We start from the raw sequence: 15,082 nt of genomic DNA, 5'->3' as shown, positions 1-15,082 counted from the left end.
GCCTGTTGGCTAAAAAGTAGTGATTAAAGTTAGGCAGATCTAATCCTCCTTTATCCTTGGTCCTTTGTAGTGTTTTTAAGCTGATACGTGGGGATTTATCTTTCCAAAGGAATTTAGAAATATACGAGTCTAGAGATCTGAACCAATCTTGTGATGGCTTATTTAGGATCATTGAAAATAAATAGTTTATTTTTGGCAAGACCATCATTTTTATAGCGGCGACCCTTCCCATGAGTGATATGGGTAGAGAAATCCATCTAGCCAGGTCGCCTTCTACTGTCTTTAAAAGTGGGATGTGGTTTAATTTAGTTAATTCTGCAAGCTCGGGAGAGATATTACTAACTCATCTACACAAGTCGTGTTGTAGAAGGTACAGTATTTATTGTTGTATTTATTATGTACCAGCTCAGGTAGTATAAAGAAAAATGACGTGTAACCAGATGGTTTTTTTAGTAACTTTTTTTATTGCTCAAACACAAGAAACATGCTTTGAAAAACAAAATTGCTGGGCAGCACACAGCCCTGGAATGCTGCTAAAAACAAAGAAAGAAATTAAAAAGTGGCTAACGCGTGTTCAGGTTGTTTACTAAGCTCCAAAAGAAATGACAGAGTCAAAGGTAAAAAGACAAAAAAGCGACAGTCTTCCTCCTGCTGTGACTGACAGAGAAACAGCTCATGTGTGTTCAGTGAAATGTGTGTGATCATGAGACTAGTCATTGACATCGTCCAGACTGTAAAAGTATCACAGAAACACAGTCACCTTTGGCACTGCGTCACAAGCCAGCCATGGCTGATGACAGAATCACTGAACAAGTGGCAGCATGTTACTGTTACGACATGTTAATGCTTTGGACCACAAACTCAAAGCAACACGAGCTTCAGGAATCGTTCGATGTTCTGTGATTACTTTGCAGTTTTAGAGAGATTCAAATTCATTGTGTGTTTAGCTACAGGTTAACAGTCTTCACAGCTAAGTTTTGCTTCCACCAAAGAGAAAAGAAAAAATAATATTAGGGGCTTTCCTGAACATACTTAACACTAGTTGTTAGCCGTCTAAGACCAGAATGTCTCTTGCAAAGTGTACAGGTAAATTATTTTCACAATCAACTGCAACATATCTGTTAGTGAGGAGATTACCAGTATACTGGCATCTGGGTTTTCTGGCTCCCTCCTTCCTTAGTTCACACTTAACAACTTTGAACTTCTTGTGACTTTTTGTCATTTGAAGTGTTTCATCAAATTTTCCCTCAACACAAATGTTTTTGATCTCACTTGGATTATCAAGGATGAACGTGTTGGTATCTTTACAGCTGTTGTCAACATTGTAGATCTGTTTCCTTCTTATAACCGTATCACAATCCATTGCAGTCATCTTGGCGTTTATGTGCTGTCTTCTAAACTTGCCATAGCGGGTTTCTTCAAGCGTTGAACTCTCAGTGGCAATGAGCAGCAAACAGATAAACAGGATCCTCATTATTACCTGGTGAAGAAAAAACAGAAACAATATTCTGATTGAGAATTTTATCCAGAAAAAGCACAAATTATTGCAACAAATATGTAATAAATTTGAGTCTACATGCTAACTTGTAGTTCCTAAAGTAGAATGGGAAGTGATAGGCTTGTAGCATAAACCACAGTTTACTACACAGCAAAAATCAAGACACAAGTAGGCAAAGTTCTTTGTGTTACTCATGCATGAGGGAGACCTGCCTGGAGCCAAGTGTCTCTCTGAAGAGGAGTGAACGCACCCCCCTCTTCATGCTACACAGAGTTGTTACAGACCTCCTAGGATGAGACATTCTTTCAATCTACAAATGAATATATACTTCTAAGCATATATAAATATATATTTCTAAGCATAAATGACAATCCAACAATACAAATCTAACAGGAAGCAGAGGCTTCAACTATCACCCAGCCCTCTCCTGTTGAGCCTGCTCCTATTCTGGCTTCAAGCCCAGCAAGAAGCGTCGGATCAGCTGCTGAATGATTGCTTAGTTACTTTGCTTTTGTCTTTGGGTGCTCAGGGACTTCTCATACACTCCTTCCCCTTCATTCATATTCTACTGTTACATACACTATGTTGCCAAAAGATTCTGTTCCTCTGCTTTCACACACACATATAAACTTGAATTACATCCTATTTTTAATCCATATGATGTCGACCTCCCTGTAAATGCTTTCCACAGCGTTTAGGAGTGTATGGGGAATTTATGAGGTCAGCCACTGATCTCACACATTAACTTGCAGTCTCTGCTCTATTTATGAGCAGTTCTTTCAGGTTGAGATCAGGACTCTGTGCAGGCCAAACTCGCTCATCCATGTCTTTATGGATCTTGTTTTGTGCACTGGTGTGCAGTGACGTTGGAACAGGAAGGGGCCATCCCCAAACTGTTCCCACAGACTATGGAGCATGAACGTATCATAAGTGTTTTGGTGTGTAGAAGCATTAAGAGTATCTTTTACTGGAACTAAGGGGCCGAGTCTTAAATTGCTGTTGAATCTAAATGTCTTATAGTGAGACACATTAGAATTTTGATTTTGTCTTTTCACAAACTGATCGCCAGCCAGAAATCTTTACATCACACAATGAAACAATTTGCAAGAACTTAAACGTCGACTCGGACATGAAATCATCATAAATGTAAACGCTGGAAGCTTTCCTCACATCTCCTCGTGTATTGTGGCTTGGTCTGTAATAACAAATCTGTACTGCACATCTGAAAACGAATAAAACTCAACTCAAGAACCTCACGACCTTTGCTGCACTAAAAGGCATCCAGCATGAGATTACCTTATTTTTGCTTCACTGATGAGTGAATGAGTGGTTGTTGGTTGGTTGGTTGGTTGGTTGGTTGGTTGGTTGGTTGGTTAACCTGCAGCGGTTCAGGCACAAGTGGGTCGTGTGGAGCAGCAGGTGAAAGGCTCTGAAGCTGGCGAAAGATTACAATAAATCAAATACATGACTGAATAGGCAACATCTGATAGTCAGTGTGAATGAAAATGAAAGATTATCTAACATAAAGACTGGTCTCAAACTGTACATGCAGGTAGCTTATGCAGGATTTGTGTGCTCACAGAACCCAGATAATGTCAGCATGTTTTTAAGCCCGTGTCTGGATTGTAAAAGTAGGTAAAGTGTGGCAGGAGCGAGGGTTGTTATACTTCCTTGGAGGAGTAGAACATGAGCCTGTTGAGAATTAAATATTTTTATTGTACAAACAAAACATTCTTACCAAATGAGGAGCGAAGACTCGAGATGAGCAGAGTGTAGCTGAGACACGCTGTTACGTTCAAGTCAGTCAAACTGGAACAAAGAACACTTGGTTCTTGCCACTTTGATTTTTATACATTTCAGCAGCACCGCCTTATGTAATCATTTAAATTATCACCTACATCACCAGTGCACCAGTTCTAAGAAAATGTACCACTTCTCTGTTTGTGTTTCAGAAACTTAATGCAACATGACCACAGCATCACGCAAATGTAGTTTGTCACTCATAGCTGGCTTTTCTACTGTTTTATGAAAAAAAAAGTTTTCTTGCATATTTGCAGGCCAAACAATCAGGTTGAACGATCAGGCTTGACGCCTCCATTTCTACCTGTTCGTGTTTCCAAAGTAGAATCACTGTGGCGATCGCTTTAAAGGCTGGCTTTCATTGTTACATTGTGTTCATACCTAAATACTAAGAGAAAGTTCATATGTGTGTCCTCATTAGGACCGGGATTTGTGTTGGTGTGTGGGACTGTTTCCTAAGGTTTATACTGTTACTGGTTATAATGTGACAATGTGTTTCAGCTATTTTACAGAGTAACACAAAAGTAGAATAAAATAGAATAATCCTTTAATTGTCCCACAAGGGGAAATTTGGTTGTAACAGCAGCCAAAAAGACAAATATACAAACAAACAGGACACAGGACACAGAACAGAAACATACACAATTTTTCTTACATATTTACATTAAGGACAATGGTTACTATAAACAGAGAGTACTGTACAGTTATTAAATAAAAATAATTACAGGTAAGAGGCAAACCAGGTTGTAGTGCGAATTGGTTAATTAACTAACTTATTGCAGTTACAGCATTGATGTAAACATCTATGTTTGTTGGGAGCAGTTCTGATTGTACAGTCTGACAGCTGCAGGGAGGAAGGACCTGCGGAAACGCTCCTTCATGCATCTAGGATGCAGCAGTCTCTCACTGAAGGAGCTCTGCAGTTCAGCAACATCTACATGCATGGGGTGGGAGACTCTGTCCATCAGAGATGTTATTTTGGCCAGAGTCCTTCTGTCTCCCACCACCTGCACTGGGTCCAGGGTGCATCCCAGAACAGAGCTGGCCTTCCTGATGAGTTTATCCAACCTCTTCCTCTCAGCTGCCGATAAACTGCTGCTCCAACATACCACACTGTAAAAAATGACAGATGTAATGAGTAAATAATGCATTGCAATACTTTTAAGAACACTGTTCTGTGTAATGCATTACTTTTTTGACTAGGTTCATGTTTCCCCAGTATTGAACTCTATAAGAACGGGCGATGCCTCCAACATGCACAAACATTTGACCCACAGCATGCAATTCATCTGCATGAATGTAATGCCTTTAATATGCTGCTTAGAGATGGTTGTAGATCTCAACGTGGAGCCAGTTACAACCCAATAAGAATCAATAAGAGAATCATATTGATAAGTGATATTGAGAATGCCATCCCTACCTGCTTGTGTGTCACCCTACTTGCTCATAGGGGTTCATATAATTGTTGGGTCTTCTGTTGTCCTTGTATTACTGTAGGGTTTTATCGTACAATATAAAGCACATTTGTGATTTGGTTCTATAAAAATAAAGTTTAATTAAAAATAATATTTTTTCCGCTGTGCCTTGGCTCAGCCGGTTTCTCTTTTTGGTAATAACCTCTCCATCTCTGGAGAAAAACCCTTTCACGTGGTACTAAGTAGGCAGGGGTTTAAGGGTATCCCACAGAAAGCCTGTAAAGATTTGGATAGATGCACCTCTGCTTAGATTATATAGATTAGGTGTTGTTGTACCCCAGTTGTTTGGCACAACACACAAAAAGAGGTGAAAAAGGTGAATCTCCAACATGAGCAGAAGAATTTTGCAGGGATCCAATAGCACATACAGTGGTCCCTCACTGTTTCGCTGATTTTTTCTTTTTTGTTGCATTTTTTATTTATTTTTTTAAGTGCATTGTATTCTGCGTCCTGACTGGCTGTAGACAATTAGACCATTGTCAATCAATCTCGTGTTGTGTCTCCTGTACAGTACAGAATGCGTTCAGCTGGTCAAATTTACATAAAGCTTCGATCGCTAGCAGTGTGACTCTGACGTGCTGTACTGTATGTTTGTAAGTTTTCTCCCCAACAAACACAACAATGTCGACAAAACATCGTCACCGGCGGGTGCCTTTGGTTTCCTTCTATAACACTGGACTTATTTTTCTACAAGACTTTGAGAGTGTTCAAACAAGAGAGAAAAGTGTGAAAATGTTCATGCCTGCCTGGGAAAAGTGTATAAAGTGTGTAGTGAGGGGTTTTACAGCCTTAAAACATCTATAATAATTGTAAAAAATAAAGTTGGCTACTTCATGGATTTCATCTATCAGTGACTCCTGCGATAAACGAGGGACCACTGTATATGGTCATTAATCACACCAGCACTCAAACCACTTTCTGAAACAGCAAGACTCTAATAATTTTCTTATCAGAGACATTACTCACTCTTAAATAAGCAAGCCTTGATACGTGCTTCATAAAAAACGTACTGGATTTCTCCACAAATGTTCAGTATGTCCCATCATTATTTATTTTCCTGTGTGCAGATCCCGTGGAGAAAACAATGTTGTGGTGAGCTGTTCAGGATTAATTCTAAAGTGTGTGAAGTGTGAAGTGGTTTGGATCTGTCAATGCCCTGTGGAATATCGCTCGCTATCATAATGAACAATAAGCTCATTTTTAACTTTGTTTCTTGAAAGGATATATTTTGCAAACTCTTGAGTCATGAGTTCTGTAGCTGCGTCTTTGGCTCAGTGAATTTGAATATCTTACTTTCACAGCTGTCTGTTGCTTACAGTGGGGCAAAAAAGTATTTAGTCAGCCACCGATTGTGCAAGTTCCCCCACTTAAAATGATGACAGAGGTCAGTAATTTGCACCAGAGGTACACTTCAACTGTGAGAGACAGAATGTGAAAAAAAAATCCATGAATTCACATGGTAGGATTTGTAAAGAATTTATTCGTAAATCAGGGTGGAAAATAAGTATTTGTTCACCTCAAACAAGGAAAATCTCTGGCTCTCACAGACCTGTAACGTCTTCTGTAAGAAGCTTTTCTGTCCCCCACTCGTTACCTGTATGAATGGCACCTGTTTGAACTCATCATCTGTATAAAAGACACCTGTCCACAGTCTCAAACAGTCAGACTCCAAACCCCGCCATGGCCAAGACCAAAGAGCTTTCGAAGGACACCAGGAAAAGTATTGTAGACCTGCACCAGACTGGGAAGAGTGAATCTACAATAGGCAAGCAGCTTGGTGTGAAAAAATCAACTGTGGGAGCAATCATCAGAAAATGGAAGACATACAAGACCACTGATAATCTCCCACGATCTGGGGCTCCACGCAAGATCTCATCCCGTGGGGTCAAAATGATCATGAGAACGGTGAGCAAAGATCCCAGAACCACACGGGGGGACCTGGTGAATGACCTGCAGAGAGCTGGGACCAAAGTAACAAAGGTCACCATCAGTAACACACTACAACGGCAGGGAATCAAATCCCGCAGTGCCAGACGTGTCCCGCTGCTGAAGCCAGTGCATGTCCAGGCCCGTCTGAAGTTTGCCAGAGAGCACATGGATGATACAGCAGAGGATTGGGAGAATGTCATGTGGTCAGATGAAACCAAAGTAGAACTTTTTGGTATAAACTCAACTCGTCGTGTTTGGAGGAAGAAGAATACTGAGTTGCATCCCAAGAACACCATACCTACTGTGAAGCATGGGGGTGGAAACATCATGCTATGGGGCTGTTTTTCTGCCAAGGGGACAGGACGACTGATCCGTGTTAAGGACAGAATGAATGGGGCCATGTATCGTGAGATTTTGAGCCAAAACCTCCTTCCATCAGTGGGAACTTTGAAGATGAAACGAGGCTGGGTCTTCCAACATGACAATGATCCAAAACACACCGCCCGGGCAACAAAGGAGTGGCTCCGTAAGAAGCATTTGAAAGTCCTGGAGTGGCCTAGCCAGTCTCCAGACCTCAACCCCATAGAAAATCTGTGGCGGGAGTTGAAAGTCCGTGTTGCTCGGCGACAGCCCCAAAACATCACTGCTCTCGAGAAGATCTGCATGGAGGAATGGGCCAAAATACCAGCTACTGTGTGTGCAAACCTGGTAAAGACCTATAGTAAACGTTTGACCTCTGTTATTTCCAACAAAGGTTATGTTACAAAGTATTGAGTTGTATTTTTGTTATTGACCAAATACTTATTTTCCACCCTGATTCACGAATAAATTCTTTACAAATCCTACCATGTGGATTCATGGATTTTTTTTTCACATTCTGTCTCTCACAGTTGAAGTGTACCTCTGGTGCAAATTACTGACCTCTGTCATCATTTTAGGTGGGGGAACTTGCACAATCGGTGGCTGACTAAATACTTTTTTGCCCCACTGTATATGACAGAGAATATGCATGTTCTTTTTGTTTTCATATTGAAATTTATATTTAATTGTGTTGTGGTTTGCAGTGTTTTGTGTTGTTTCACTTTAAATTTGTTTAAAAGGAAAAAGCTGAAAATTTAAATAGTTAAAAGTTGAAATGTAAATAGTTGTTTTTTGTATTATATGATTTATTTATTACATTTTATGTGAAGTGAATAAATAAAAGTATATTTACGGTGACCCCTAGACCCTAGAGACAAAGCACGTACAAACTCCGAAGCACGTACAAAACACAACAGAAGTGCTCCAGGATGCTGGGCGCAGTGTTGAGCTTTTGTTACCTAGTGGCTACACAAGCCAGCAAGTACCAACGACCAGATTTGGTGTGTGGTAGTAACAAGTTTGTACGTGCTTTTTCTCTAGGGGCCACCGTAAATATTTATATATAAACATATATAAATAAAAGTACTTTTTTTACATTAGTAATTCCTTTTGTCCATAATTTTATATTGTTGTTAATAATAAATAAATTAAAGCAACAAAACAACCTGAAGAGCCGGTTGGGAGCCAAAAGAGCCGGTTCTCTAAAAAGAGCCGGAAATCCCATCACTATTACCAACCACCCTCAGTACACAAGTGCTCATAATTATGTGTCTGAATGGGAATTTTGCAGTATAGGTACGTCACAGGGAACAGTTCTGACTCCATTTCTATCACAATATAAACAATAGACTTCTCCTACACTTTTGATAAATGATTCCTGGAAAAGTTATTTGATCAGTCAGTAATTACTGGTAAATGGGGACCACGGGACGTACAGAAGACTGACTGAGGACTTTGATGACTGGTGCCAGCAGCTCCGCCTCCAGATTAGCACTGGGAAAACCAAGAAGCTGGTAGGACAAACATTCTCCACCTAAGAAAAGTGAACAGGGAATAAACATTAAGATAGAGGACTCAGAAGCAGTGTGTTCATCTGACCAATAAACAGTAGCAGACACATCTCTACATCAACTATTCAGAGGAGACTGTGTGAATCAGGCCTTTATGGCCAAATAGCTAAGAAAACACTACTAAGGAAGATCAACAAGCAGAAGAGATTTGTTTCGGCCAAGAAACACAAGAAATGGACATTAGACCGGTAGACATTCATGCTTTGGTCTGATGGGTCCAAATTTGAGATTTGATTCCACCTGCCATGTCTTTGACTGATACAAACAAGGTGAACTGATGGTCTCTACATGCATGGGTCCCACCATGAAGCATGGAGGGGGAGGTGTGATGGTGTGGGGGTGCTTTGCTGGTGACACTGTTTTGGATTTGTTCAAAACTGAAGTCACACCGAACCAGCATGGCTACCACAGCATCCTGCAGCAACATGCCATCCTAACAAGTTTGCATTTAGTTGGACCACCGTCTTTTTCCCCCCCAACAGGACAATGACCCCAAAGACACCGCCAGGCGGTGTAGGAGCTATCTGACCAAGAAGGAGAGTGATGGAGTGCTGTGGCAGATGGCCCGGCCTCCACAGTCACCTGACCTAAACCATATTGAGATGGTTTGGGATGAGATGGACCGCAGAGTGAAAGCAATAGAGTCAACAAGTGCTCAGCACCTCTGGAAACTCCATCAAGACTCTTGGAAAACCATTTCAGGTGGTGTGCAAAGCAATAATCACAACAAAGTGTGGCTGTTTTGAAGAATCTAACATATAACATGTTTTGAGTTATTTTTAACATTTTGGTTTGCTACATCATTCCATATATGTGTCATTCATAGTTCTGATACCTTCAGTGAGAATCTACAATGTAAATAGTCACGAAAATGAAGCACAATTTTGTCTTAACCAGGTAACTTAAGGGTTAGCTCTGGGTTTTATGTCCTACAAAGGTGATTTGCTTTTTACTGGGGTATATTGCCATGGTAACTTGTGCTTTAGACCCAATCTGTCCCAGACTGGAGCCATATCTGAATTCTCTTTTTATATTCTGTCTTTACTCTTAAACTTTGCACCATTCCACTGAATGAGGCACAGACTGTATCTGGAGACAAACTAAAGTGATTCCACGTCTCTTCTGTTAGTCTGTGAGAGAGTAAGCTTTAACATTTGAATGTGTCCAATCTGACGTTTCAGAGCTTTAATGTGTAGCAACTGCCTTATAAATAATTAACTCAATTTAATCTGTTTAATCCTCTCTATGTGCTAAATGTTTGTTTTAATGCAGTGTTAATCTTATTGTTTTAACAGTGCTGCATTTTACATTGTCTCTGATTGCAGCAGGCGGCACTCATCATGTTGTGTGGAAGAAGACTTCAGCTGAACAACAACACATGACATATTACACCCAAGTTAACAAAAACTAAGCCAAATGCGTTTTCGGTATTTTAAAAAAATTAATTATTCTGATTGTTTACCTATTTTTTAGACACCTTTTTTTAATTTATATAAAAATAATTTCAAACAGCTGCCTGCAAATATGCCTCTTTACCATTAAGCCAGGTGTGAATGACAACCTGCAGCTGCAGGCTGTTGTGGTCATTGGTGTCACATTAGGTTTTGAACCACAAACAGAGACGTTTCTTAGAACTGGTGGGCTAGTGATGTAGGTATTGATGTAAATGATTGCTTAAGGTGGTGCTACAGCAATGTATAAAAACTGAAGCTCCCAGAGCCAAATGTTACTTGTTCTTCCATAACTGAGATGAACTGTAACCTGCTCAGGTAGAATTTAATAACAGCGAGTCTGAACTGCACTTGACTTGATCTCTGCTCATCTCCAGGCTTCACTTCTCATTCGGTAAGAATTTGTTGGCTTTTGCATACTTCCAAGAAAGAAACTTACTCTCCTGACACACTTATACTCACATTCAGACATGGGCTTCAAAACATGCTGGCATCATCTGGGTTCTGTGAGCATGCAAATCATGCATAAGCAATGTAATTACTGCATGTCGAGACAGATGCCTGTCTTCATTGATTCATGTACAAATCAAGTTGAACTTTAATTCCACTTTCAGGGCATTTGATTCACTGAAGTCATCTTCACCACCTGCTCTTCCAGACGACGGACTTGTGCCCGAACACCTGCAGTTAACCAACCAAACACTGATCAGTAAGGTAAAAAATAAGATATACATCCTCATTTGGAAGTGTGAATTCAATCTTGATAAATTTCTAATATAGTAATTACATTTAGCAAAAGTGTTGTCTATTTATGATCACATTCATTATAAATATCAGTGCTAACACAGCTGTTTCAGTTTCAAAATAGAAGTTTCGAGAGCTGCGAAAAATTACGTGATGGTCGTAAATCAGTGAAAAGTGGCTCTTAAAATGTAGGAAGCAAGAGAGAAGAGAAAAACGGAGTCGTGCTTTTGGTCTCAGTATGTGACTTTAAAGGGTCACCGAATATGTTTACATATTTTGTCTGGCCAAGAGATGGTCATAAAAAAAAAGTACTCACGTCTCTTGGTTTACAGATCTTAGGCCACTCCTCTTTACAGAAACTCTCTACATCCTTTAAGTTTCTTGACTGTGTGACTGTGAGGCCTGGAGACTGACTAAACCAATCTGTGACCTTATAGTCCTCCATTAGTACATACTGAGATCAGCTTGATGTGACTCAACTTGTTTTCCATTGCAATCAAGTACCACCTAATGTGCGTGGGGTCATTACAGCAAAGTGGCCAAATGTCTGTGATGTCGTTCATATGCGACACGAACACCACAACAAAGGAAGATGTTGCAGGGGGACTGTAGACCTGAAGAAGGTCGATGATCTTGTATTGTCCCTGTAGACCTCAGTAAAAAGTCCTTTGAGTGCTCTTTGGTCTCGCCATGATGGTGCAGAAGTTGGAATGGAAGAAACTGATACTGTGGACAGGTGTGCTTTTCACACAAAATAAACTGAGATCAGGAGCATCTGTAACTGATTAATTGTAATCCAATCTGTGTGCAAGAATTCTGGTTTGGTTATAGGGGATCAAATAGTTCAATCAATAACATGCAAATCAATTAAAAACTTTCATGTAATGTTTTTTTGTCCTGGATTTTGGTTGTTCTGTCTTTCTCCATTAAACTCAAACTACCATAAATTTTAGAGACTGTTCATTTCTTTGTAAGGGAGCAAAATTACAAATTAAGCAGGAGATCAAATGATTATTTCCACCAGTGACAATATTTTTGCTGCTTTCAATTCTTATTCTGGAAAATGTTCCTGTATTTCTTTCTCCAGGAAACAATGAGGATCCTGTTTGCCTGTTTGCTGCTTGTGCTGCTCTTTGACACTGGACGCTCAAAACTAGCTAATCGCCAACTCAAATGGCCGCAGCAAGAAACCCGTTATGAAGAGTTTATATGAAAACATGTAGATGCTAATATGACTGCGGAAAAATGTGATACAGAAATTTTAAAAAAAGTGGATCTACGATGTTAACCACGGTTGTAAGTACACAAACACGTTCATCCTTAGTAATGACAAACAGGTCGAAGCCATTTGTAATGGCCAAGGATCACCTTATAAGAATACTATCTTTACAAAGAGTACAGCAAAGTTTAGTATTGTTATATGTAAACTAAATAATGGAGCCAAGAAAAGAAACTGTCAGTATAATGGCAGACTTCTCAGTAACGTGAGTGTTGTAGTCCGATGTGAAGGAAGGTTACCTGTGCACTATGTAAAGCACATACAGACTTTTGAATCCAATAACGCAACTACAGGAAAAATTTCCATGGACTCTAAATCTGTACCCACAAATATAAATTTCTGAGATAACAAAAGAGCAACATTTAGCATCAGCTCTAACTAGAAGTGACTGGAAACATCTTCCATATCATAAGTTTTTACTTGAGCCTGTCTTTTAAGTGCATACGTGTTTTGCAAGTGTTCAACTTGCATTTCCACTCATATTGTACGAAAAACAGTTAAACGATTTTTACTACAAATGCAGGTAAAAAAAAACTGTATTAAATGTTACTGATAAGAAAAAAAAACAAAGAAGTAAAATTTTGTTATTTGGTTCTTTTATCATCGATACTGATATATTAATAGCAATGACTGCAGAATACAGATGTACAGTTACGTATTAAAATGATGTGAAAGGTGATTTTGGTAACTCTGGGATCCTGCTTGCTTCTAATAAATGATTTATTGTCTGATCACAGAGTAAATGTGTAAAAAAAATGTTCTTTGAACACTTCAAACATCAAGACTCACAAGTTGACATGTCTTTGCTCAGTGCCCTGTGTGTTTTTATATTTTATATGATTTTTTGTTGTATTGACAAATTGCAGTTTCAGTGGTTCTTGTATAATTAGAATCCACTATGTACTTATTTTGTCCTCAATTACAATAAACAAACACAGCACAAAAAAGGCAAACACAATAAAAACTATTTGCTGCTTCTGAACCATTTGTTCTAGTATTTTGTTGCTGATGAATAAAACTCAGGCTCAGGAGGTAGAGCGGGTCGTTTACAAATCAGGTTTTTTACAAAGGTTGCTGCTTCACCTCCTGGCTCCTCCACTCTGTATGTCAGAGTACTGTATGTTCAGCATTACAAGGCGCTCTAAAAATCCTTTAATTTTCTAAAAAAATCAATAGTGCGCCTTATGTATGAATTCTGTTTGTGGTTACTGACCTCAAACTGATTTTATGTGGTACACATTGCTCAGAAATCTGTCAAAAAATGTTGCACTACGACTTTGGTAAGCTACGACATCGCACTGCTTGATGGATTGTCGGAGCATTAGGTTATCGTAGTCATGAGCCTCACAGAGTAATCTGCGTCCAAAACTCGGTGCACTGCAGGTCCCAAAGTCAAACGAACACTGCAGCATCACTGAGAGTTAAAAACTGTCTAAATTCTTTCATCTTTAATAAAATCATCAGCGTTGCTGCTTTACCAGGTGTAACAATTAAGTTTAACATCCAGACATCCATGAAAACATAATTTATTAAATTTAATGGAGTTAGAAGTTAGCAGGAAGTTAGCTCGCTAGTTTCCATCTAAACATAAGCCTGTTCTGACTGAGAGATTTCTGAAAAAATTCTAACGTACAGCTCTGCTATCACTTCCAACGTAAACGAAGACAGAAAAAAACAACAACAGTGACTCTTGGTACTGAAGTTGGGCTAGCTGGTATATAATGATGTGCTACCTGATCACTAGTGACACAACTATGTTAGCATAACATAACCACAGTGAAGCTGGAGGATAAATGCTAACTTTTTTCCACTCCATAAAAAATAACGTGAGGGTTCCTGATGGTTAGGGACAAATGCAATCGTATTTGTCTAGATGCCAACCCGAGGCCTGGAGTTGCCTACCTCTGGACTAAAGTCAACTCACTTTGGTAATGTAAATATAATATGGCCAGTATTATAGTTATTATATTAATCATTATTAGTTATTACAGCATTAAACTTGAACTCGGGGTCAAAGATTCAAGTTGCAGTTATTTATATTTCCTATCACCTTAAATCTTCACTTAAAGACAAGTATCTTTAACAGTGTATATATAGATGTATTATATATAAGAGACAAATATTGTTCTTTTAATATGTTGGCATTACTAAATTTGACTCAGTGCTTACATATATGTAAAAACAAAATGTACGAGCTGTGATAACTGTGTCTGATAGAATGAAGAGTAGACTGATATATAAAATATTCCTTTATTGGGTGAGAAAATCAGACCATGTCATAACTGCTTTAAGTCATACAGAATAGATATCAGAGCCTTAAACAGGCAGACTTCTGCTAAATGGGTCAAACTGGGCAGAAAGTATACAAACTAGAGATGGCACGATACTACTTTTTTATGTCTGATACCGATATCATAAATTTGGATATCTGCAGATACCGATATGAATCCGATATAGTGTGTTTTTTAATCAATAAAACTGTTTTTTTAATATCTTGCTGCTTTTGTATAAGTTAATACTCAAGTTAAAAAAAACAAAGAAACACTAAAGTTATTCTGTTATACCTGTATGCAAAAAATACACTGCACCCAAAATATTTCATAGTTCAACAATACTGATCAATCTAATAAACTTAAAACTACTCCATCCTCCCTATTCTGGTATTTTAAAGAGTAAGCAACCTAACTAATAGGGTTCTAAAACTCCCAGCAACGCCCCCCCCCCAAAAAAAAAGAAAACAGGGAATCACCCTCCACTTCATGATGCTTAATCGACGTAATCAACTTTGATTTGATGCAGTGTGAAATAAAATGCACAGAAATCAATTATTTTTTCAAGAATAATTAAATAGATTCAACATCTTTCTTCAACAGAACTGCAGACTGCACAGATGGTTCCCAAAGGAAAAAGTACTACAGCTTACTAGGGTTTATTAGACTTAATAGTTACTATATACAGTAATGGACTTCTATACA

General features: G+C 38.9%; 2 long non-coding RNA genes across 2 annotated transcripts; one reads left to right on the top strand and one right to left on the bottom strand.

The window, feature by feature from the left end:
- Positions 1-400: 400 nt before the first annotated feature.
- LOC113016474 (uncharacterized) lies at positions 401-3,436 on the bottom strand. The gene is made up of 3 exons (XR_003271252.2): positions 3,237-3,436; positions 2,795-2,933; positions 401-1,480 (listed from the first exon to the last, which is right to left on the bottom strand). It is a non-coding gene; the product is annotated as an uncharacterized LOC113016474 (long non-coding RNA).
- A 7,260-nt stretch (positions 3,437-10,696) lies between these two features.
- LOC145424293 (uncharacterized) lies at positions 10,697-13,089 on the top strand. The gene is made up of 2 exons (XR_013905320.1): positions 10,697-10,798; positions 11,916-13,089. It is a non-coding gene; the product is annotated as an uncharacterized LOC145424293 (long non-coding RNA).
- The last annotated feature ends 1,993 nt before the right edge of the window (positions 13,090-15,082 follow it).

This window comes from Astatotilapia calliptera, chromosome 23, assembly GCF_964374335.1.
Source record: "Astatotilapia calliptera chromosome 23, fAstCal68.1, whole genome shotgun sequence".
In the NCBI taxonomy this organism is placed as follows: Eukaryota; Metazoa; Chordata; class Actinopteri; order Cichliformes; family Cichlidae; genus Astatotilapia; species Astatotilapia calliptera.
This window is presented reverse-complemented; position numbering and strand designations above follow the sequence as displayed.